This window comes from Lathyrus oleraceus, chromosome 1 (genome assembly GCF_024323335.1).
Source record: "Lathyrus oleraceus cultivar Zhongwan6 chromosome 1, CAAS_Psat_ZW6_1.0, whole genome shotgun sequence".
Classification (NCBI taxonomy): Eukaryota; Viridiplantae; Streptophyta; class Magnoliopsida; order Fabales; family Fabaceae; genus Lathyrus; species Lathyrus oleraceus.
The window spans coordinates 342546639-342571576 of NC_066579.1; the positions used below are offsets into that span (position 1 = coordinate 342546639).

Consider the following 24938-nt stretch of genomic DNA (forward strand, 5'->3'; position numbering starts at 1 on the left):
CTTTGGGTTAGGACTTGTGTGAGTTGGTTTGAGACCACCAAGCATGGTTGAATTGTATATTATTGCTTTTCTTATTTTTTTTTACTAACCAGAAGCACTAAAATATGTCACTAACCTCTTTTGTTTTGAATCTCAAGCAATCATGTGTGCCCTTGCTCCTAGGAGGCTCTTATGCTCATTGAAGTGGCTAGATGAAGATGAAAGCAAGCATGACAATGGTTCACAAAGTCCCAAATCATCATATATGTCTCCCAAGTATCTCAATTTACCAATTTGATCAAGATAAACCAAAGGGCTTGAGGATTGTTTCCCAAGGAAACCCTAATTCAACTGTGCATTGACTATGCCTTGCTCATGAAGCAACCTCAACCTATGATCAAATACAATCAAGGGAAGTTATTTAATTAATTATTTTATGAATATATGAGCCTATGTGGGTATCCTCAATCATTCATTCAACAAGATTTAAAGATTTAAAGACCAGTCAATTCATCTGACCAAATTGAAATCCACTGAGACCTAACTTTTGATGTGTTTGTCAAATGAAGATGACCCCAAACGCACAAATGTTATTAATAACCATATGAACAACTTTCATGTTCATATAAAATACATTTGAAACTTTGAAGGTCATCATTCATTTCAAAACATTATAGGTCATTTTGACTTAAACCCTAATTTTGGGTCAACTTTCCAAGGACCTAACTCCTTCATTTTTTAAGATTTTTAGGTGAGACCAATGTAATTGGAAATCTTAAGATGTCTACTTCAAATTTTATGTTGGACAAAATTTCATAAACCTAAAATAAACACATGTGATAATACAAAACATTATAGGTCACTTTGGACCAAAGCCATTGAATCTTGAAAAAATCCAACTTCAAGTGCCCATAACTTTCTCATAAAAAATCAAAATGATGCAAAATTTGAGTCTAAATTGAGCATCGTGAAAATATCTACAACTTTTATGTTGGAGGACTTTTCATTTGAGGCTTGCATTATTGAAATAGAAGAGCTTGAAGTTGGTCACTTTTGGAAAAAAATTCAAAGGCATGTTTTGTACATCAAACTTCATGGCTAGTTTTCACAAATTTCCAAACTCAAAATGAATTTTTGTCCAACATAGATTTTGTTCCTTATGTCAAGACCTTTCCAACCATTACTCACATGCCTATGTTTAGATTTTCCATGAGTGACTTTCGAAGAGGTGAATATTTGTGCCCAATTATGGAATTCACATTGAATCTTCATGCAAAAGCAATTGCAATTCAAACTACACTTCTATTTCACTTCAGAGTGAGCTCAACATTCATTTCCACCAGATTTTGGGCCTCACATGTGCCTGTACAGGCCCATGCATGGAGGAACCAATGCTTCATGCACACGAGTTTGGCACATCATTGCTTGGATCTCAGCTATAAATACCATGCTTGCTTCATTCAATTTTCACCCCTGAATTCAACCTGAAGCTCTGCAAAATTGGAAACCTAACTAGACTAAAGGAATTCTGATTTTATTTTCTCAAATTTAAACTTGAATTTCAACTTCCTTGGTTGATCTTTAGTTTCTAATTTCTAAGCCTATCATCATCATCATCTCTTGATCAAGTTGGAAGCAAGAATTAGAGCAGATCGTGATGTTTAAAGTTGCACTTCAAAGTCCTCGTGTGAGAGGCAAGCCAGTGGTGGCTTTGATTTTGTGTTTTGAAGCACTTCAGTTTATGCACCTGGAAATTCAAGCTCAGATTTCTCATTCTATAGAAATCTTGAGAGAAATCCAAGGTTACAGGGGTGATGTACATCACCCCAGCTTCATTTTGGTATAAGGCTCATGCATTTTGGTTGAGATTTGAAAACCTGTAACTGGTGGTCGGAAACAGTTAGTTCATCGGAGAAGACGGTGGTTTCCACCACCGTCCCCACGTGGAATCACCTGGCCCCTTGGATCTGGCTCCTAGGATCTAATATTGACCTTTTGTTTATTTGACTTTTTTAAATCCACTTTGCAACGCGTTTGGATGATGCCTACCATGTGCGCGTTTCTGGACCACTTGATTTGTCCACGTCAATTAATGAAGTGGATCAAACTCTTCCTGATTTTTCTCTTTTTAAATTTCTGTTTTATTTTCTTTTATTCCATTTATTTTCAAAAATTCATAACTATTTTATTTGGAATCACAAAAATATGAGACCAATTGCAAAAAATTTCTTTTAAAATCAGTTTCATAATCTGATTTTTAATTATTTTTGAGATTCCATTTAATATTTTTTGTGAATTATTTTGTTTTTAATAGTTTTTAATTCATTTTAAATACTTTTTGATATTCAAAAATTCCAAAAATATTTTCGTAACACATATGAATGATGATAAGTCTATGAAAAATATTCTCATCAATTTCTTAATTGATTTGAGATTTATTTGAGATTTTAGTTCATTTGTGTTATTTTTCTTGATTTTTAATTGTTTTAAAATAGTTTCTGTTTTAAAATAATGTTGAAAAAATTGTAAAGCCTTGTTTGACCATGTTAGACTTATGATGATTCAATTGGATTTATTCAAGTTGATTTGAATTGAATTTGAAGTTTGACCATACTTTATTCATTTTCTTTTATGCTATATTTTAATTCCAAAAATACCAAAAAATATGTTTGACTTTGTTGACTTCTAATCTTCACTTCTCTTCTGTTTACCATTAGTTGATGTTGATTTCATTCACATTTGATCATTGTGTTTTGATTATGTCATTTGAATTCTCATTTTTTCCATTTCATCTTCATCTCTTTTCTTTTTCTTTTCCTTTTGGTCCATGAGTTAATGATTTGTGGTTAGCCTTGACATATGAGAGGCTTAACCTTCTTTGACCTAAATCAAATTCAACTTGATTAAAGATCAAGTGAATTACTTTGTGTCCAAGATAGGTTGCTTCTTGGTCAAGCAAAAAACCTGAAATCCATACAAGGCCTTCCTTCTTTTCTTTTGGCATGCCAAGTTGTAGGAGCTTGGCTTACTAGTCATGATCTCTAACTTGTGTTTATTTGCCTATAGTTTTATTGACCGGCCTCAGATAGGTGTGACTACTATATTAGTCCACTTACGATTGCTTAACATAGTGCTAAATTGCCTTATGGCACACTAACACTAACTACTCATTACTAACTTTTAATTCAAGCATTTAATTTCTTGCAATTTACTTTAATGCAATTTAATTTCTTGCTCATTTATTCATATTGCCTTTTCCCTTTGCTCACTTGAGCTCATATTTTATGTTTATGCCATTTTCCTTTTGCTCACTTGAGCTTATTATTGTGAATAAATATCTTATGGCTTTGTGTTTGTTTTGTGATTGTTTGTGTGAACCCAATGCAAAAGGGAGAAAGGACATAGAATTAGGACCTTACCTATGCTTAATGGAGTTCAAGAGCAACTAGGCCTCATGCCTTTAGAATGATAAATTTGTTGAAGAGCAACTAGGCCTCATGCCTTTAGAATGCTAAATCTTGAAAGTTGACTTCAAAGGACCTCTAATCTAAACCCATTCTTTGTCCATTCTTCTTATTGCATTGTGAACTTTTTGATTTTTTGTTCTTGTGTGATAGGGATTCCAAACTTGAGATAGTAAGAAGGACCATTGTCATGAATAGCCAAGTTATGAGAGACAAGCCAAATGGAGATCCTAGGAGCTTGAATGTGACACTTGTTTGATTACTTGAGTTAATTGCTTGTTGCTTGCTAAGTCCAAAGGAAAGGAGCATCTTGAATCATCTTTATGATCTCAAGAAAGGAACTCCAAGGGTTTTATCTCTTCTCTCATCTTTGCATGTTTAGGACTAGCCATTCTCTTCTTCTCTCCACTCTAGCCCAAGCCAAACTCATTTTGTGCAAACATTGACATTGTTTTCAAAGTAGAAACTTAGGCATTATGCCTTTGATTTTTCAAACTCTTTTCATTAATACTCATTTGTGAATAAATCATAATCATACTTTGACTTCATTTTGTGAATACTTCTAATTTGTAAATACAACTCACTTCAAGTTAATTTTGTGGTTCCAATGACCACCTTTGTTAAAACTTTTCATAAACATTAGCCATAGGTTTGAGTTATCATAGTGGTTGATGTAAACCTCACCTTATCCTTAGTGATTGGACTATAAGTCTTCCATACTTATTATAGGGTGGATCCCTCACTAGTATGTTGAAGCTCTCCTCACATGGTGGATTGTTGGTTTAGGTTGAGTTTTCTCCCTTTGATAACAAAAGACCTTAAGGCTTTTGATCAAATCAATTCACCCATATTCTGATATTTTTACCCCGAACTACGAGGTTTTGATCCTACCTTTGTGATGGTACGTAGGCAATGGGTTCATCCATTCAAAGAACAAAAATTGTAAATATGTACATTCTTTTCTCATCTCCCCAATCATGTTTTCACAAATCTTTTCACAAATATCAACCTACAATACACATTTGCAAAAAGGGCTCCCTTAGAGTACTAAGGATGTTTTGGGTGCTTAAAACCTTCCCATTGTATAACCAACCGACTTACCCAGATCTCTGACATTTTTATTAGTTTTTGATTTGATAAAACTTCTTACTTGGTTTTTGTTCGCTTTCTAACCTTTCCTTTGGATAAATAGAAGTGCGGTGGCGACTCAAATTGTATGCTTACTTTTGATTTAGTCAATAAATCTAAAGGTAACGAATACCCCGCTACAGAAAAGTGGCGACTCTATTGGGGACAATCCTAGTGGGTTTAGCCTACTTTTTGCTTGTTGTATTGTATGTTTATATTTATTTGTGCCATATTTTTGTGAAAATTTGGGATGACTGTATTGTTTGTAATGTATGAATTGCTTGATATATATCAATTGCTTGTGTGCTTGGTGGTCTCTTGTGAGATGAGTTCTATACCCGAACTCGAGTTCACTTATGATAGGAGAATGTCATAGTCTCATTGACTTGTGTGGAGTTATTCCTTAGCAAGTTGATATGCAAGCCCATTCACTTGGTGGAGGTCTTGTTAGGATCAATAATGTCACACGAGTAGTCATGGTTAGGCATTACTGTTTCCAATATAAACCTTAGAAGCCAAGGACCTTAGATTACCTAGCCCATCTTGGCCTATTTTAGGACGTAGTGGGAAGGTCGTTCAAGTGTAAGATTTGATATGATTGTTACGCGATACTACACTCATAAGAGTCTCTCTTGAGAATATTTTTGGAATACGAGTAGTCGTTTTATCCGATAATATTCGAAAGATGAGATGATGACTATGGGAACCTCTTTTAGAACATGATTGTCAGGTTTAACCATAGTACACTCCCATTGGGTGGTTCTTAACCGAGACTCCATGCTCGTGAGTTGCAACAAACCCTTGATTCACGGTTGATCCGTTCTCGTATATCCTTAATATCAATGGAACTTGGGTGTTGATAAGGTGAAAACCATAATCCACCAAAATGGATGATTGATATTGAGGATGACTTGATCCATCCCGTGACCTTTGTGTGGCGTGACTTGCTTGATCCTTGAGTGTGATTGTTGCATCCATGCATTCATGCATTCATTTGCATCCATATCATCAATGAGAAAATTTTCAAGAAACTTAAGAGGTCTATTTGCAAATTTTCAAACATGGATAAGCAAAGAAGGAATACGAAGAAGTACAGTTTCAGATAACCCGACTTAAAAGAGTTAAGGAGTTTGACATCCTATGTATTAGATCCCTTGGAGTTCAAAGCTCGCCATGGGAAGCTTCTGTCTATTCTTTCTACTCAGGTGGATGAAGTTCTGATGAGTGTGTTGGTGCAGTTCTATGATCCTCTATATCGTTGCTTCACTTTTCCGGATTTCCAGCTCTTGCCTACGCTTGAGGAGTATGCATATCTTATGGGCATACATATCTTGGATCAGTTGCCATTTAGTGGTTTGGAGAGGGTTCCTTCTTCTCAAGAGATTGCTAATCTGCTTCACATAGATGTATCTGATATTGGTACTCATATGACTACCAAAGGTGGAATTCAAGGTCTCCCATTTGATTTTCTCATTGCCCAAGCTACCTTGTTTGGGAAGGCCATTAGTGAGGACGCCTTTGAAGCCGTATTTGTACTTCTCATTTATGGGCTAGTGTGATTCCCCAACATCGACAATTTTGTGGATATGAACGCTATTAGGATTTTCTCTACTCTTAATCCCGTTCCGACTCTGTTGGGTGACACTTATTTCTCTTTGCATATGAGGAATGCAAAGGGTGGTGGTACCATTGTGTGTTGTTTGCCTCTGTTGTACAAGTGGTTTATTTCGCACTTGCCACAGACGCTTGCATTCAAGGAGAACAAAGGATGTCTACGGTGGTCCACGAGACTTATGTATTTCACTAATGATGATATCTTTTGGTATAACCGTGTGTATGATGGTGTGCATATTATTGACTCTTGTGGTGAATTCTCCAATGTGCCTCTTCTTGGTACATGTGGTGGAATTAACTACAACCCTATTTTGGCTCGCCGTCAGCTTGGGTTCCCATTAAAGGATAAACCTAATAACACTTTGTTAGAAGGTGTGTTCTTTCAAGAGGGTAAAGATCCCCAGAACTTCAAGGGCAGAATGGTCCACACTTGGTGCAAGATTCATAGGAAGGGAAGGAAAGAGCTTGGTCCGAAGAATTGTATTGCTTTGGAACCCTACACTTCGTGGGTGAGGAAGAGAGCGCTTGAGTACCGCATGCCCTATGACTATCCAAGACCTACACCTATGGTTATGGTTGGGCCTTGATCGCGACTTTATGAGTCGAAATTGGGGTACAAACTGCAAGTGCACAATTCTATCGCGTAGTTTTAAAAGATATCGATCCCACAGGGACTTATGAATCGATCTACCGTTTTCTAAGGTTACTTCGTAAAGCTAAGGCGGGTAATACTTTGATTGTTTGGGGAAAAGTTAAAACTAAAAATAGGATCTAAATTAAATATCAATTAAACGGATATCGGTATGTAGTTCGTCGTAATTAGGGAATCAATTCTTCGTTGGCTTCTTGGTTTTAAAATAAATCTTTTCAGTTGACACTATTGATTAAAAGTCTTATCTCAAACTCTCGCTCTGTTGAATAAACTATGATTTTATATTAACGTAGCTGTCACTTATTAGTTAAGTCAAAAACCACTTTTTGAAAACAATAGAATCCGTAGAAACTCTTTTTAAGAAAACACTAATCGTTTAAACACCCTTGTCTCAAACTCTCGCTCTGTTGACTTAGGTTATACAATTAAATTCAAATGCTTAACTCTCGTCCTCACATTCAACCTTTAAAAATACTTTTTGAAAAAGATTAGAATTTAATTAACTCTAAAAATTGCTTTCGCCCTGATCTAGAATTAATGTCCAATTTACACTGTCCAGTTAAAAACTCAAACTCTCGTTCTATTGATTTTAACTTCTTTATGTCTTTTACTTTCGTACAAAAACCTTGTTATTAAACCTGTAAGTTGAAACCGTAGAAAGAGTGATTTTATTTTAAACTTAATTAAACCAACTTAGTTGTGATTCCTTCATTCCGATTACTCTACATACCGATACCTAAATAAATTAGCCAGACATGCTAAACAGATCTAAATAGTTATCATGCATAAACAAATTCATCTTAGGAAAATAATATAAATAAACAGTAAAGCAGAGCATATATAAATTAAAACAATAATTAAAGAACCTGAGTAATTAAATAGCAATCTTGAACATCCACCACAGACCGGTTGGATTTGTTCTTGAATTCTTCAATCAGACAGAAAAAATAAAAGTGAAGGAATAAAAATCTAGGGTCTAACGTAAGGTTAGATCTAGTGAAAGGTACACAATAGTTTCCGGTGTAGAAACTATTGTGCGAAAAATTAATTAACTGCTGGAAAAGAAAATAGAAATTGCAAAGGGAAAAAAAATAAAGACTGTAAAAATATTGCTGTAAAATATGCTTGCACTGCTGGAAGAGAAAAAGCGTGGAAAAGAGAAACGGCCGAAGAAGCGAGGACCCGAGGGTTTTTCCAAAAGCTACTATTTATATTAGTACTTTTGTAACTGCTTCCAAGGGTTTTCCGTGTACATAGTCTTCACGTTGCAAACGGTCAAGCGTAACAATAGGCCTCAATGTCTTTGTTGCGCCTCTGAAGCCAAAAATATAGAAGAATGGTGTGACGTCCGTCACACCATGTGTTACGCTCGTAACACAAGTGGGCAGAGCGTGACGCTCGTCACAGGCTGTGTGACGCTCGTCACAGGCGCAACGCCTGTGCTTTTTGGGCTGGGCTTTGGCTTTTGCTATTTGCTTATTTTCATTCCTTTTTCACCTCCTTTTCTTCCTTTTTCACTTCTTTATCAAATAAGCTACCTGAGACAAATAGAAAGAAAATACCGAGTAATATCGAATAAAATGAAATAAATCGAAACAAATAATAATACAATTTAATTAAATCAAGTCCAAAAAGTGTGATATTATTTCGTGTCATCAAACTCCCCCATACTTAGATCTTTGCTTGTCCTCAAGCAAAATACAGTATAGAAATCGCTTAAAAATTTAGCCAGGTGAAATTTCAAAACACACATCAATTAGTACTAGGTTGCAAGTAGATTTTGTTTAGAAGCAACTTGAGTCTATTCTCGACATCAAGAACAACCGTTACCGCATCTGATAATCTTTCCTCATGCAAACCAGTTCGAGTCATGCTATTATAGCTAGCCTGGTTCTTTTACTCTTATTTCACCCGTTTTCATTCTAGCGAAATCACATTAAGCCCTTTATCGTTTCGCGCACATAGTGGAGTGACCGGTTAGTGATTCTGATCCCCTTTTTAGCTCGAAGCTCTGGTACATGAGTCGGATAACTTCGTTACTTAGTCCATTGGAAATTGCGGGGGATCGGACCGTAGTCCGCCCTACCAAGTTCAGTACCAGATACCTGCTGAACCAACTCATAATGGATCTTTCGTATTATGTTTTTGTATGATCTGCAACTTTTGGATTAAATGATCTGGTAAGGATCACCTAACTTAGTTAGTGCATTTCCTGATGTATATATTTTTTATTTTGGGAATCATTCACTTATATTCATCGGTCCTCCACGTAGTTTGCTATTAAGATGGTGCTGACTTCTTGTATAAACTACTCGGGTTACTATAAGGTTAAAAATCCAGGGACTTGTATAACGGCTGCCTTTCTGATCTAACATGTTGAGGTTTGTTTAGAGTGTTGGGCGGTAATAGTTTTTGTCTTAATTTGTCTTAAGTTCGATAAAATGAGCAACCTTTATACTTACTGAGTGTGTTGAATTTTTGTTATGGCTCATGAAAATTTTGAGGGAATAGATAATAGAAATTTTTTTTCACATTAGGGACTTAACTTAAAATAAATCTACATTATAATAAAATATATATATATATATTTTTTTTATATATAATTTCAAGGGAAATAACAATGAAAAGAAAAGTACATACTTGAAAAAGGGAGGATAGAAAGAGCACGGTTTTCCCCCCATACTTAAATGAAACATTGTCCCCAATGTTTCAAGGAAATCAAAAGAAATACAAAAAGAAAAAGAAATGAAATCAATGCTGCCTTCCGCCTCTTGTTCTTGGACCGGGTGATCGCTGACGGACTTCCAAATCATCAAACCTGCTGAGCAACTCAGTGAACCGCTGATCGGTTATAGCATTCCTCGCTTCCTGATGTTGTTGCATTTGGCGCATTATTTGCATCATTTCGAGATTCTGCGCTTGCATACCATCAATAGCATCCATGATGTCGTCGTTGGTTGCAGGCCTTCTTCGTCGACGTCGTCGTGAGGATGGACCAACTGCACTATCGGAAGGGTTGAGCGGGACTGACTGTTGTGCAGGAATCTGATCACTGTGCTCCATTTCTTCAAACTCGTCTGTGGGCGGGTTTGCTTGTGCAGGCTCGGTAGCTTCGGGAGCATTCAGATCATAGATGTGGCGGTTGGGATTGGTGACATCAGTTAAGGCAATGTTGGGTAGAACAACGCTTGGGACCTCCTGGTTGTTCACCATAAGATAATACCCTCCGCCTATCCTGTTCTTGATTAGGCGGCTGGACCGACAATAGCTTATGTCCATAAATAGGGGAGGTAGAGATTCTAAAGTTTGGATTCGTTCCCCTAGGTTTAAGCCAAGTGCTATGGTGGTGATTAATCCACCAATTACAAAAGGTTGACGGCCTCTAGCACATAAGGTGCGGATATGATGAAATAGGAAGGAGGCGGCGTTTACCTTAGTATCCGGTTCGAAGACGCATTCGAGGAAGAATAACTCCTTTGCGTTGACCTTGCTGTTGTTCGGTCTTCCAAAAACTGTGTTTTGCAGGATGCGGATGAAGTATCGGATGGTTGGGTTATGTATATGGGAAGCAAGGAGCACATCCCAGTTGTTGGTATCTACGTCGGATATTTTCTTAAAAAGGTCGAAGGCGTGTATGTTCCACTGGCAATTCGGAGGTATCCTAGGGTGGACTTGACCTTCTACAGGGAATTGTAGCATGGTGCTCAATTGGTTTTGGGATAAGGAGTATTCAGTGTTGAACATACGGAAGGTTGCGGTACCGGTTAAGTACTCGTCTTCACCGGTGGGAGTGTTGTACGAATAGGAACTTAAAAATTCTAAGGTTAGGGATGGGTAGGTGGGTTGATTATGAGTGCATAGAAAGGTTAAATCGGCAAGGCGGAGCATCCACTCGATACCTTGATGTAATCCTAATTGTTGTAAACAAGTTAAATCAGGGTACCTGGTAGAGACGACGCCTCGCTGTTGGAAACGCTCGAATTGCTCTTTTTGATAATTATCATCTTCAGCTCGGAAGATGATGTTTCCGAAATTTGGATTTCCCGCCATACTGATGAATGAGTTGGAAGAAGTAGTAGGAAAGAAAAGAAAATGTATTTGATTGTATAGAATGGTTGTGATGTAGGAAGAAAGGTTTGGTGGGTATTTATAGGAAAAAAATTTGGAAGTTGGAAAGGAAGTGGTTGAAAAGTAAATAAATGTGGGTTAATGTGAATAAATGGGGAAGGTAAAAAGGTGAAGTGGTGTAACGGTCGTGTCTCCAACGGCATGTAACGTTCACCTAGTCTGAAGGTGTTACGCTCGTGACAGGGTCGTTACGGGCGTGACAAGTACTTGGTGTGACGACCGTGATGGCGTGTGTGACGCTCGTCACACAGTCATCTTGGCAACGTATTTTGTGTTTTTTACCATTATATTTTATTGTTGTTAATTTGTTATGCATATGGTTATTTTATTCTGCTATTGTGACACTTTAAATTTTCCTTGCAAGCTATCCTACTTTCCCTAACAGTGCATAAATATATTTTTCTTTGATAAGTTATGTAGGCAGCAACAGTAGAGAGCATTATTGATAGATCTTGCATAATTCATAATAAAGTAAAATAAATCAATAGCTTCATAAAATACTCATAATGTAACATTGGAAGAAAAAAAAACAAAAAATGCGAAAGAGAAACAAATACAAACATAATTTGAAATAACATTAATGAATAATCTAACTAAAACTAAATAACTAAGGAAAACGACTTCTATCCATCTGCACGATCTCTGGCCGGAGGAGCAAAGGAGTTAACACGGTTTAGCAACTCGTGGAACTGATTTGTGATATTGTTCATGTATCCTAGAAATTCTTGTCCCATGTTAGCTAATTCTTCTCTGAGGGCGTCTTGTTCTGACATCAAGGCTTGAATGGTGGTGTTATAATCAGCTCCGGGCATATGATGTCGAAGATCTGGTATTGCCGATTCCTCGGTCTAAACAGGTTGAGGAGGAGGATCAATATCATAGTAACCAGATGGTGTCTGAGGGTCAGATTCAGCATAAGGAATCTGGTCATCACAAATCTCATAGTCCTGGATGGATTCAGTGGATCTAGCAGGAGAGGGTGTTGCGTTCAGATTGTAGAGCCAGTTATTGCGGTTATGAACACTAGTCCTAGGACTGGGCAAGGTGAATAGGCAAAGAACCTGGTTATTAATTATAAGCTCAAACTCTTCAGATCCTAGGTTTGCTATAAACATAGTGTTGAAGAGGAAGGGTATACTCATAATCGTAATGCCACAAAAAGGGCTTAAGTCAAACATAGGCTGACGTAATCCGATAGCATTACCAATCATGGTTATCAAACCGCCTATTCGAATTGGTGCTCGTTCATCTTGGATAAGGTGGTCTAAACTTGCCAACATAAAAGTGGTACCGTTTACTGGACGGTTTTGGGAAGCACAAAATATGATGAAGAGTTCATCACGTGAAACTGAGGTGCTGTTTGGCTTCTTCCCAAATAAGGTATGGGTCAGGATCTTATGGAAATAACGAACGGCCGGGTTATGTATATTTCCAGAGAGAAACTCATGTTCCTCGGGATCGTCATTTCCAGTCAAGCTTCCCCAAAAGTGTTCAAGTTCTCTATATTCAAAAAGTTCTTCTTGGCTCACTGTGAATGTATCAAGGGAGGTAGGGAAACCTAAAAGGTTGGTAAAGTCTTGAGTATTAAATTGGTACTCCTTGTTAAACATTCTGAACTGGATGAAACCTCTGCTTATTCCTTTTCCATGGCTGGGTAGATAGATCAGGGAGCTAAGGAATTCTAGTGTTAGTCTTCGGTAAGTGACGAAATGTCTACGAATATGAGAGGTTTCCCACCCTATCTGACTCAGCAAATACAGGACACTTTCTCTTAGTCCAAGGGCAGTCATTGCCCAGTCATCAGCATACAGACTAGGTAGCATCTCTCTCGTGGCTAGTTCCTCAAACTTTTGTTTCTGAGCTTTCCCTCTGAATTTGATACCCATACGATCAATTTGTCCCATCAGGTTAGTGTTAGCTAGATAAAAGAAAAACAATAGTTTTAGTCAGGATTTGGCCAGATGCCGAAAGGAGAAGAGAAAAGTTTTTAATAGATTAAAATAAATTAAGAAAGAATACTAAATAAAAATTAAAAAGAATAATTAAGGATGAAATGAAAATATAAGTATTTGTGGGTTGTCTCCCACTAAGCGCTTTGTTTAATGTCGCAAGCTCGACATAAAAACTATCAATTATAATCTATAAGTTCTGGAGGCATTTCGTCTAAGTGCAAGACTTGCGAATCTTCATTGTTTTCTGCATAGTGATAATGTTTTAGACGTTGCCCGTTTACGGTAAATGGTTCCATAGATTTGCCTTTAATTTCTACCGCTCCATTGAGAAAGACATTGGTGATTTGAAAAGGACCTGACCATCTAGATCGTAGTTTTCCCGGGAATAACTTTAGCCTAGAGTTAAATAAAAGGACTGTATCGCCTTGTTTTAAGATTTTTCTTGATATGCGCTTGTCATGCCATTGTTTTGTTCGATCTTTATAGATTCTGGCATTTTCGTAAGCGTCTCTTCTGAGTTCCTCTAATTCGCTTATATCAAGGATTCTCTTTTCACCGGCGGCCTTATAGTTTAAATTTAGATTTTTAATAGCCCAATAGGCTTTATGTTCTAATTCTACCGGGAGGTGGCAGGATTTTCCATATATAAGCTTAAATGGGGTTGTCCCTATGGGAGTTTTGTAAGCGGTTCGATAAGCCCATAAAGCTTCTGGTAATTTTAATGACCAGTGTTTCCTTGAGGTGGCGACTGTTTTTTCTAATATTTGTTTAATCTCTCTGTTAGACACTTCCACTTGCCCACTGGTTTGAGGGTGGTAAGGTGTCGCAACTCTATGCCTTACGCCATACTTAAACAGTAGTTTTTCGAGTACCTTGGATATGAAATGCGATCCACCATCACTGACTACTATTCTTGGGACACCAAACCTTGGAAATATTATATTCTTAAAGAGTCTAGTTACTACTCGTGTGTCGTTTGTTGGAGAAGATATAGCTTCAATCCATTTTGATACGTAGTCAACCGCCACGAGTATGTATTTGTTACCGAAGGAGGGTGGAAAAGGTCCCATGAAGTCTATTCCCCACACGTCGAAAATCTCTACTTCCAAAATGCCTTTTTGCGGCATCTCGTCGCATCTAGATATGTTTCCTGTGCATTGACATCTATCACATTTCTTAATAGCTGCATGTACATCCTTCCATATATTTGGCCAATAAAAACCGGCTTGTAGGATTTTGGAGCAGGTCTTGGATGTACTTGCATGTCCACCATAGGGGGCGGAGTGACAGTGTTGGATTATATTTTCTACCTCTTCTTCGGGTATACACCGACGGAAAATACCATCGGGGCCTCTTTTGAAAAGCAATGGGTCATCCCAGTAATAGTGTTTTATGTCATAGAAGAATCGTTTCTTCTGCTGGTAGGATAAAGTAGGTGGAACTATGCCGGCAGCTAAATAATTGACGAGATCAGCGTACCATGGTATAACAGATATAGCTAAGGTGTTTTCTACCTGTTTATCATTGTTATTTTCTTCCAAAATAGCTATAAGTTTATCGTACGAGAAATCATCGTTAATTGATGTTCTTTTCGGTTCAAGGTTCTCAAGTCTACAGAGGTGATCTGCTACTACGTTTTCAGTTCCTTTCTTGTCTTTGATTTCCAAATCGAACTCTTGTAGCAACAGGATCCACCTTAGGAGTCTGGGTTTAGCATCCTTTTTAGTTAAGAGGTATTTGATAGCAGCGTGGTCAGTGTAGATGATAATTTTGGCTCCGACCAAGTAAGAACGAAATTTATCTAGCGCAAATACTACTGCTAGAAGTTCTTTCTCGGTTGTGGCGTAATTCATTTGTGCTTCATCCAGAGTTCTACTTGCGTAATATATAACGTGAAGCTTTTTATCCTTTCGTTGTCCTAAAACAGCACCTACAGCGTAATCACTGGCATCACATATCATTTCGAATGGTTCATTCCAATCTGGTGTCTGCATTATGGGCGCGGAGATCAGTGCTTGTTTAAGCGTTTGAAATGTTCTAAACAGTTATTGTCGAATATGAATTCAGCATCCTTCATCAATAGCCCAGTTAAAGGTTTAGTTATTTTAGAGAAGTCTTTAATGAATCGTCGGTAAAAACCGGCATGTCCTAAGAAGCTTCCTACTTCTCTCGCAGTTTTCGGGGGTTGAAGGTTTTCGATCACTTCTATTTTGGCTTTGTCTACCTCAATTCCTCTGTTCGAGATGATGTGTCCTAAAACAATTCCTTCTTGTACCATAAAGTGGCATTTTTCCCAATTAAGTACTAGGTTTACTTTTACACATCGTTCTTGAACTCTTTCTAGGTTTTCAAGGCATTCTTCAAAGCTTTGTCCGCATACGGAAAAGTCATCCATAAATACTTCCATGATATTTTCGAGAAAATCGGCGAATATTGCCATCATGCACCTTTGGAAGGTTGCAGGAGCATTACACAAGCCAAACGGCATTCTTCTATAAGCGAAGGTACCAAAAGGGCATGTGAACGTTGTCTTTTCTTGGTCATCAGGATGAATTGGTATTTGAAAGAAGCCTGAGTAACCGTCTAGATAGCAGAAATGAGAATGTTTTGCTAATCGTTCTAACATTTGGTCAATGAATGGTAAGGGGAAATGGTCTTTTCGGGTTGCTTTGTTTAGTTTCCTACAGTCAATGCACATTCTCCATCCCGATTCGATACGTTTGGTTATAGTTTCTCCTTTTTCATTTTCAATGACTGTTACACCTCCTTTCTTTGGTACTACGTGTACAGGACTAACCCATTTGCTATCAGATATAGGATATATGATACCTGCCTCTAATAACTTGGTTATTTCCTTCTTCACTACCTCACTCAGGATCGGGTTTAGTCTCCTCTGGTGTTCCCTAGAGGTTTTAAAGTGTTCTTCTAGCATGATGCGGTGCATACAAATAGAAGGACTTATTCCTTTGAGATCGGTGATGTTGTATCCTAGTGCGGTTGGATATTTTCTTAAGATATGCAGGAGTTTTTCTGTTTCGACTCTTCCTAGGTCTGCATTAACTATCACTGGTCGTTCAAGTTCTAAGTCTAGGAATTCATATCTTAGATTTTTGGGAAGTGTTTTCAGGTCTAGGGTCTGTTTCTTAAGGCATTGCGTAGGATCCGGTGTTATTGCTAGACATTGGTTAAGTTTGTCTTCTACAAGATAGTCAGATGATTTGTCTTTTTCTAACTCTGTTTCTTTTATGCATTCATCAATGATATCCATGAAGTAACATGTATCTTCTATTGCAGGCGCTTTCAAAAATTGGGAAAGAATAAACTCAATTTTCTCTTCTCCTACTTCGAAGGTGAGTCGTCCTCGTTTTACGTCTATGATCACACCGGCGGTTGCTAAGAACGGTCTTCCCAGTATGATGGGTGTAACTTCATCTTCTCTAATGTCCATAATTATAAAATCGGTTGGAACGTAGAATTGACCTATGCGCACGAGAACGTTTTCAAGAATTCCTACAGGATATCTGACGGAACGATCTGCTAGTTGCACAGACATTTTAGTTGGTCTTAATTCTCCCATTTCCAGTTTCTTGCATATGGATAAAGGCATAACACTAATACCGGTTCCTAAATCGCATAAGGCTTTATCTATGACAAATTTTCCTATGTGACAGGGTATAGAGAAACTACCCGGATCTTTTAGTTTAGGAGGCATATTCTGGATTATAGCGCTACATTCAGCGGTGAGTGTGACAGTTTCGCTATCTTCAAGTTTCCTTTTATTAGAAAGAATTTCTTTTAAGAACTTAGCATATGAGGGCATCTGCGTAATAGCTTCTGTAAACGGAATTGTGACGTTAAATTGTTTTAGTAGGTCAACAAATTTTTTAAATTGGCCCGCATCTTTGGTTTTAATAAGCCTTTGAGGGTAAGGGATAGGTGGTTTATAAGGTGGTGGAGGTACATAAGGTTCTTTCTTTTCTACGGTTTCCTTATTACTCTCTTCCGTTTCCTTAGGTTTATTTTCTTCCTCAGTTGGCTTTTTAGGGTTTTGGTTTTCTATCCTTGGATCAGACGGTCCTTCCACTTCTGTTCCACTTCTTAGTATGATTGCATGAGCGTGGCTTCTTGGGTTAGGTTGGGGCTGTCCAGGAAACGTACCAGTTGGGGCAGCAGTAGGTGCTTGTTGTTGAGCTACTTGTGATATTTGCGTTTCCAGCATTTTGTTATGGGTAGCCAGGGCATCTACTTTACTTGCTAGTTGTTTAATTTGTTCGCCAGTGTGTACATTCTGGTTTAAGAAATCTTTATTGGTTTGCTGTTGAGAAGCTATGAAGCTTTCCATCATGATTTCCAAGTTGGATTTCCTAGGGGCGTTATTGTTGGGTGTAGATGGGATCGACTTTTGATATCCCGGAGGTATAGCTGAGGCTTGATTTGGAGATTGTCCAGGTGCGTATAAAGCGTTATTACTCTTATATGAAAAATTTGGATGATTCTTCCAGTTTGAGTTATAGGTATGCGAGTAGGGGCTTCCTTGAGCATAGTTTACTTGCTCCGCTTGGATTCCTGTTAGGAGTTGACAATCTGCAGGAGTGTGACCTTGGATTCCACAGACTTCGCAATTCTGAGTTATGGCAACCACGATGGCTGGAGGTGATACATTTAAACTTTCAATTTTCTGGACCAGAGCATCCACTTTTGCATTAACATGATCAAGGTTACTTATCTCGTACATGCCAGTTTTTGTTTGAGGTTTTTCCACCATTGTTCGTTCGCTTCCCCACTGATAGTGGTTTTGGGCCATGCTTTCGATAAGTTGGTAATCATCAGCATAAGGTTTGTTCATTAGTGCACCACCTGCGGAAGCGTCTATTGTTAACCTCGTGTTGTACAAGAGACCATTATAGAAGGTATGAATTACTAACCAGTCCTCTAGACCATGGTGTGACAAAGTCTCATCATGTCTTTGTATCTTTCCCATGCTTCGAAAAGAGACTCGTTATCTTTCTGTTTAAATCCATTTATCTGGGCTCTCAACATAGCTGTTTTGCTCGGCTGAAAATATCGGGCAAGAAAGACTTTCTTCAACTCGTTCCATGTGGTGACTGAGTTGGAAGGAAGAGACTGGAGCCATCTTCTAGCGCTATCTCTTAACGAGAAAGGAAAAAGACGAAGTCGAATTGCCTCTGAAGTGACACCATTAGCTTTAACAGTATCAGCGTATTGAACAAATACGGATAAATGAAGGTTTGGATCCTCGGTAGGATTTCCAGAGAATTGGTTTTGTTGTACTGCCTGCAACAATGAAGGTTTAAGTTCGAAGTTGTTTGCTTCGATTGCGGGTGGAGCAATACTCGAATGCGGCTCATCTTGCGATGGAGCGGTGTAATCTCGAAGAGCACGAGCTGGTTCTTCCATCTCGGGTATCGAAGGGAAAAGATTTTTGAAATCAGGAATTTCGCTAGGTGGGAGATTGTTTGCAGCACGATATTCCCGAATTCGTCGTAAGACGCGGAGATATAGTTCAATATCGTTGATTCGTAAGTAGTACGGCTCGCCTTGTGAGCGAGTGTGTGGCATACAAATCAACGAAAGAAAGAAAAGAAAAAGAAAAGCCTTAGTCTCTACAGCGTAACAGAAGAGTTACGATATCAACTTAATAAAAGTCCCCGGCAACGGCGCCAAAAACTTGATCGCGACTTTATGAGTCGAAATTGGGGTACAAATTGCAAGTGCACAGTTCTATCGCGTAGTTTTAAAAGATATCGATCCCACAGGGACTTATGAATCGATCTACCGTTTTCTAAGGTTACTTCGTAAAGCTAAGGCGGGTAATACTTTGATTGTTTGGGGAAAAGTTAAAACTAAAAATAGGATCTAAATTAAATATCAATTAAACGGATATCGGTATGTAGTTCGTCGTAATTAGGGAATCAATTCTTCGTTGGCTTCTTGGTTTTAAAATAAATCTTTTCAGTTGACACTATTGATTAAAAGTCTTATCTCAAACTCTCGCTCTGTTGAATAAACTATGATTTTATATTAACGTAGTTGTCACTTATTAGTTAAGTCAAAAACCACTTTTTGAAAACAATAGAATCCGTAGAAACTCTTTTTAAGAAAACACTAATCGTTTAAACACCCTTGTCTCAAACTCTCGCTCTGTTGACTTAGGTTATACAATTAAATTCAAATGCTTAACTCTCGTCCTCACATTCAACCTTTAAAAATACTTTTTGAAAAAGATTAGACTTCTTTATGTCTTTTACTTTCGTACAAATTCGCCCTGATCTAGAATTAATGTCCAATTTACACTGTCCAGTTAAAAACTCAAACTCTCGTTCTATTGATTTTAACTTCTTTATGTCTTTTACTTTCGTACAAAAACCTTGTTATTAAACCTGTAAGTTGAAACCGTAAAAAGAGTGATTTTATTTTAAACTTAATTAAACCAACTTAGTTGTGATTCCTTCATTCCGATTACTCTACATACCGATACCTAAATAAATTAGCCAGACATGCTAAACAGATCTAAATAGTTATCATGCATAAACAAATTCATCTTAGGCAAATAATATAAATAAACAGTAAAGCAGAGCATATATAAATTAAAACAATAATTAAAGAACCTGAGTAATTAAATAGCAATCTTGAACATCCACCACAGACCGGTTGAATTTGTTCTTGAATTCTTCAATCAGATAGAAAAAATAAAAGTGAAGGAATAAAAATCTAGGGTCTAACGTAAGGTTAGATCTAGTGAAAGGTACACAATAGTTTCCGGTGTAGAAACTATTGTGTGAAAAATTAATTAACTGCTGGAAAAGAAAATAGAAATTGCAAAGGGAAAAAAAATAAAGACTGTAAAAATATTGCTGTAAAATATGCTTGCACTGCTGGAAGAGAAAAAGCGTGGAAAAGAGAAACGGCCGAAGAAGCGAGGACCCGAGGGTTTTTCCAAAAGCTACTATTTATATTAGTACTTTTGTAACTGCTTCCAAGGGTTTTCCGTGTACATAGTCTTCACGTTGCAAACGGTCAAGCGTAACAATAGGCCTCAACGTCTTTGTTGCGCCTCTGAAGCCAAAAATATAGGAGAATGATGTGACGTCCGTCACACCATGTGTTACGCTCGTAACACAAGTGGGCAGAGCGTGACGCTCGTCACAGGCTGTGTGACGCTCGTCACAGGCGCAGCGCCTGTGCTTTTTGGGCTGGGCTTTGGCTTTTGCTATTTGCTTCTTTTCATTCCTTTTTCACCTCCTTTTCTTCCTTTTTCACTTCTTTATCAAATAAGCTACCTGAGACAAATAGAAAGAAAATACCGAGTAATATCGAATAAAATGAAATAAATCGAAACAAATAATAATACAATTTAATTAAATCAAGTCCAAAAAGTGTGATATTATTTCGTGTCATCAGGCCTTCAACCCTCCCTAACCAAGGAGTAGAGGAGTTGAGAGATGAAGACCGTTCGTGTGCTTGGGTCCATGAGCGAGAGGAATTACTTCAGCAGCTTAGAGATAAGGATGTTGTGATAGAATTTTTGAAGTATCAGGTTATTGATGAGCATGGTGATGTAGTTACTTCTCTTCTTCCTCAGTCTTCCAAGTTTTGGAAGAGGAAGTATGATTGACTTGCCAAGGAGAAGGCAGATATGGAGGCAGCCTATGAGAGAGAGGTGAAGAGGCTTCGTGCAGCTTATCTTCCGGTCTCAAGAGCTTTAGACGATTGTTTCTAGGGTTCCATAGGATGTTTGTCCCCCTTTCTTCTTATATTGTATTTGGTTACCAAGATTGTACTTCTTCTTTGGTGTAAATTTTTTTTCCAAATATTATTGCTATGAGCATTTCCATATATGTCTAAAAAGAGTAATATTTTGAAATATTTACAAATAGATCTCTATAAAGTTCCTCTGATAAAAATAAATCATATGCACAAGGATTGCATGCATCATATGCATAAGCAGGTTTTGGTCAGCTTTGATCAGTGGTCTAACTCTTTGCTCTTCATTTATTTTGAAGATAAGCTGACGCACCGGTATAACACCAGGGCAAATCTTCCAAAGCTGATGGATCACCTAGAGCAAGAGAACAGAGAGCTGAAAGAGGAGGTAGCTAGGTTGACTGCCATGATGGAGTCACTGTTGGCTGCTCAAAGCCAATCACCTCCAACTCCTGCAACTCCTCCCCAGAGGACGGTCATCTCAGAGGTAGCTTCCTCAACTATGCCTGCCGCCACAACTCACTTTGCGCCTGCTATGCCAGCCGGGTTCCCCTGGGGAATTTGCAAAGAAGAAAGAGGGAAAGGCACATGTCGTGTCTTCCCATATCAAGAGAAGACCTTCTACGAAGAGGAAGACTGTTCGCCCTGCCAGTAACTAGCACCAGGTGGATCATATAGCACCTGCCTTCAGGGAAGCTCAACATTATCAACATCAACAACAACAACATCAACAATACCAATAACAGCAGGCCTACTAGCCTCGAAACAACAATAATACCAGCACCAACTACGATAGGAAGAGGGTCACTTTTGATCCAATTCTAATGACCTATGTTAAACTCTATCCTTTGTTGATTGATAGAAAACTGATTACTCCACGTGACCCACCTGCTGTACTGACCAACCCTCAATGGTGGTACAAGCCTGAGCTACATTGTGTATATCATTCCGGTGCTCCCGGACATGATGTGGAGAACTGCTATCCCCGGAAGACCAAGGTTCAAGACCTTGTTAGAAGTGGGATTTTGTTTTTCGAGGACGTAGGTCCTAATGTAAAGAAGAACCCATTGCCCGAGCATGGTAAAGCTGTTGTGAACATGGTCCAGGGTTGTCCTGGCAAATACAAAGTCTTGTATGTCAATGATATCAGGCAATCTTTGGTCGAGATGCACAGACTGTTATGTGGATACAGTCATTACGAGCATGACCATGACAAGTGCCAGGTGTGCACTGTCAACGAGAGAGGATGGCGCCAAGTCAGGAAGAACCTCCAAGAGATGTTGGATCAGGGTATGATCGAAATACTTCAAAATCGCAATGAGGATGAAGTTGATGTTATTTCTCCTGTATTCAGAATACCAGAACCTGTTGTCGTCAAATTTGATGGCAGCAAGAAAAATGTTTCCCCCACTCTTGTGATAAAGCCAGCGGGCCCTGTCCCGTATTCCTCACATAAAGTTGTTCCTTACAGATATAACGCAGTTGCGTTAGAAGATGGGAAGGAGGTGATGTTTCCCTCCACTTCTGTTGTGAGTATATTAGATGTCAATGGTGTGACCCGCAGTGGTCGTGTTTTCTCGGCGCCACCGAAACCCCATGAAGACGTTGTCAGAACTGTGGTTCATCCTGCCGGTCCTGTGGGGATTTCTTCTTCTTCAAATCCGGCACTTGTTGTGAAGGGTGTTGACCCTGCCGTTGTTGATAAATCTGCTAAAACTACTGTCCTAGTTGGCCAACATGGCATTTTGAGAGAGGACTGTGATGAGATGCTGAGGCTCGTCAAGAGGAGCGAGTATAATGTTGTTGATTAGCTGCTTCAAACTCCATCAAAGATATATGTATTATCTTTGTTGATGAATTCTGAGCCACACCGCGAAGCTTTGCAGAGGGTGTTGGAAGTGGCATACGTGGATCACGATGTCACCATTGAATAGTTTGATAGCATTGTTGCAAACATAACTACTTGTAACAATTTGAACTTCTGCGATGCTGATCTTCCCGAGGAGGGAAAAGACCACAATTTGGCTTTACACATTTCCATGAATTGCAAGGATGATGCCTTGTCTAATGTGTTGGTAGACACAGGGTCACGACTCAATGTGTTGCCAAAATCCACATTGGCCAAACTTTCTTATCAGGGGCCTCCCATGAGGCAAAGTGGAGTGGTTATTAAGGCTTTTGATGGATCGAAGTAGAACTCCCGATCAAGATTGGACCTAGTGATTTCCAAATCACTTTTCACGTCATGGATATTCACCCATCATATAACTGCTTGCTTGGCAGACCATGGATTCACGAGGCATGCGCGTGACATCCACCTTACACCAGAAGTTGAAATTTATGAAGAACAAAAAGTTGGTGGTGATAAAGGGAGATAAGTCTCTCTTGGTTAGCCATTTATCTTCCTTTTCCTACATAGATGTTGAGGATGAGGTTGGGAATCTGTTCCAAGCCCTGTCTATTGCTGAGCCTTCAAGGAAAAGGACCTTCTTCATTTGCTTCCTACAATGATGCGAAGTTGGCCATTGAGCATGGTGCAACTACTGGTTTAGGACAAATGATTAAGATGGAAGATAACAAATCTCGAGCTGGCATAGGGTATTCTTCAGGCATTTCCAACGAGCGTGGGTTGTTTCAAGGTGGAGGTTTCATCAACACTGTTAAAGATCAAGAGGTTGCTGTTATAGTGGAAGATGATGAAGAGGAAGATTCTAGAAACTTTGTCATCCCTGGAGGAGTCTGCAATAATTGGGTCGCTGTTGATGTTCCAACAGTTATCCACAAGTCCACTTAATGTGTTTACTTTTGTTTAAAAACCCTTCTCCCATGCCAAAAGGAGAAGTGATGACATTGTTGGCACATTAATACAATGATATTCATTCAAAAATTACATGTTAAATGGTTGTTTTTCCAAATTATTTTTCCTTTTTGCTTTTTGCATGAAATTGGTGATCACCATAAAACCCTAAAAAAGAATAAAATCAATCTTTTCATCTGCATAATGATTTTCCTTGTTTGAATTCTAAAATCTCTTTTATACTCAAAATCATTATGCAGGTTGATCAAACCCGTTGAACATAACGATCCAACACCATCTCCCAACTTTGAGTTCCCTGTATTTGAGGCCGAAGAAGATGATGTTGAAGAGATTCCTGATGAGATTACCCATCTGCTTGAGCACGAGGAGAAGATCATTCAACCACATCTTGAGAATCTGGAAACAGTCAACTTCGGGTCTGAAGACTGTGTTCGTGAAGTGAAGATTAGGGCACTCCTTGAAGAGTCTGTGAAGAAGGGGTTGATTGAGTTTCTACGAGAATATGTCGACGTCTTTGCCTGGTCGTATGAAGACATGCCTGGTCTAGATACTGATATCGTGCAACATTTCTTGCCGTTGAAGCCTGAGTGTGTGCCTGTGAAGCAGAAGCTCAGAAGAACTCATCCTGATATGGCAGTGAAGATTAAAGAAGAAGTTCAGAAGCAAATTGATGTGGGGTTTCTGGTGACTTCTACATATCCTCAATGGGTGGCCAATATTGTGCTCGTGCCTAAGAAAGATGGAAAAGTCTGAATATGTGTGGATTACCGTGACTTGAATAAAGCTAGTCCGAAAGATGATTTTCCTCTACCACATATTGATATGTTGGTAGATAATACAACTAAATTCAATGTTTTCTCATTTATGGACGGATTTTCCGGTTATAACCAGATTAAAATGGCACCCGAGGATATGAAGAAGACAACATTCATCACACCTTGGGGAACATTCTGTTATTGACTGATGCCCTTCGGTTTGAAGAACGCCGGAGCCACGTATCAACGAGCTATGACTACCTTGTTTCATGATATGATGCTGTAGCACCTCAAATTTGCACCTATCATTATACATACCATTCTCATATTAGGTCATAGCATATCATGAATCCATTGCATAGCATTGCATTGTCCTCAGTTGCCTCAAGAGCAAGCAAGCAAGAATTAGGTCAAACTGATCAGGAGATCAGTCAACCAATCAAGCAAAGTTGTTTCCCAAGCAAGCAAAGGCCTTAAGGTTTGTCCAACAAGTTCACATGACTTGGGGGTCTATTTGAAGTGTTCAAGTCAAGGGTTTGAAGGCTCAAGGGTCATCAGTCAATGCATAGTCAGGCAAAAACCCTAGACAGTTAACAATCAGTCAAAGCAGTGGATGGTGGCCATTCTTGTGGAATTTGGGCACCATGATCAATAATCAAGAGTCCATACAACTTGGGACATCATTTGAAGTCAAGGTCTCAAGGAATTAGGGTTTGGAATTCA

General features: G+C 38.6%; 1 non-coding gene across 1 annotated transcript; it reads left to right on the forward strand.

Annotated features, from left to right (window-relative positions):
• Positions 1-17851: 17851 nt before the first annotated feature.
• On the forward strand, positions 17852-17957 carry LOC127116726 (small nucleolar RNA R71). Its single transcript, XR_007801522.1, has one exon. It is a non-coding gene; the product is annotated as a small nucleolar RNA R71 (small nucleolar RNA).
• The last annotated feature ends 6981 nt before the right edge of the window (positions 17958-24938 follow it).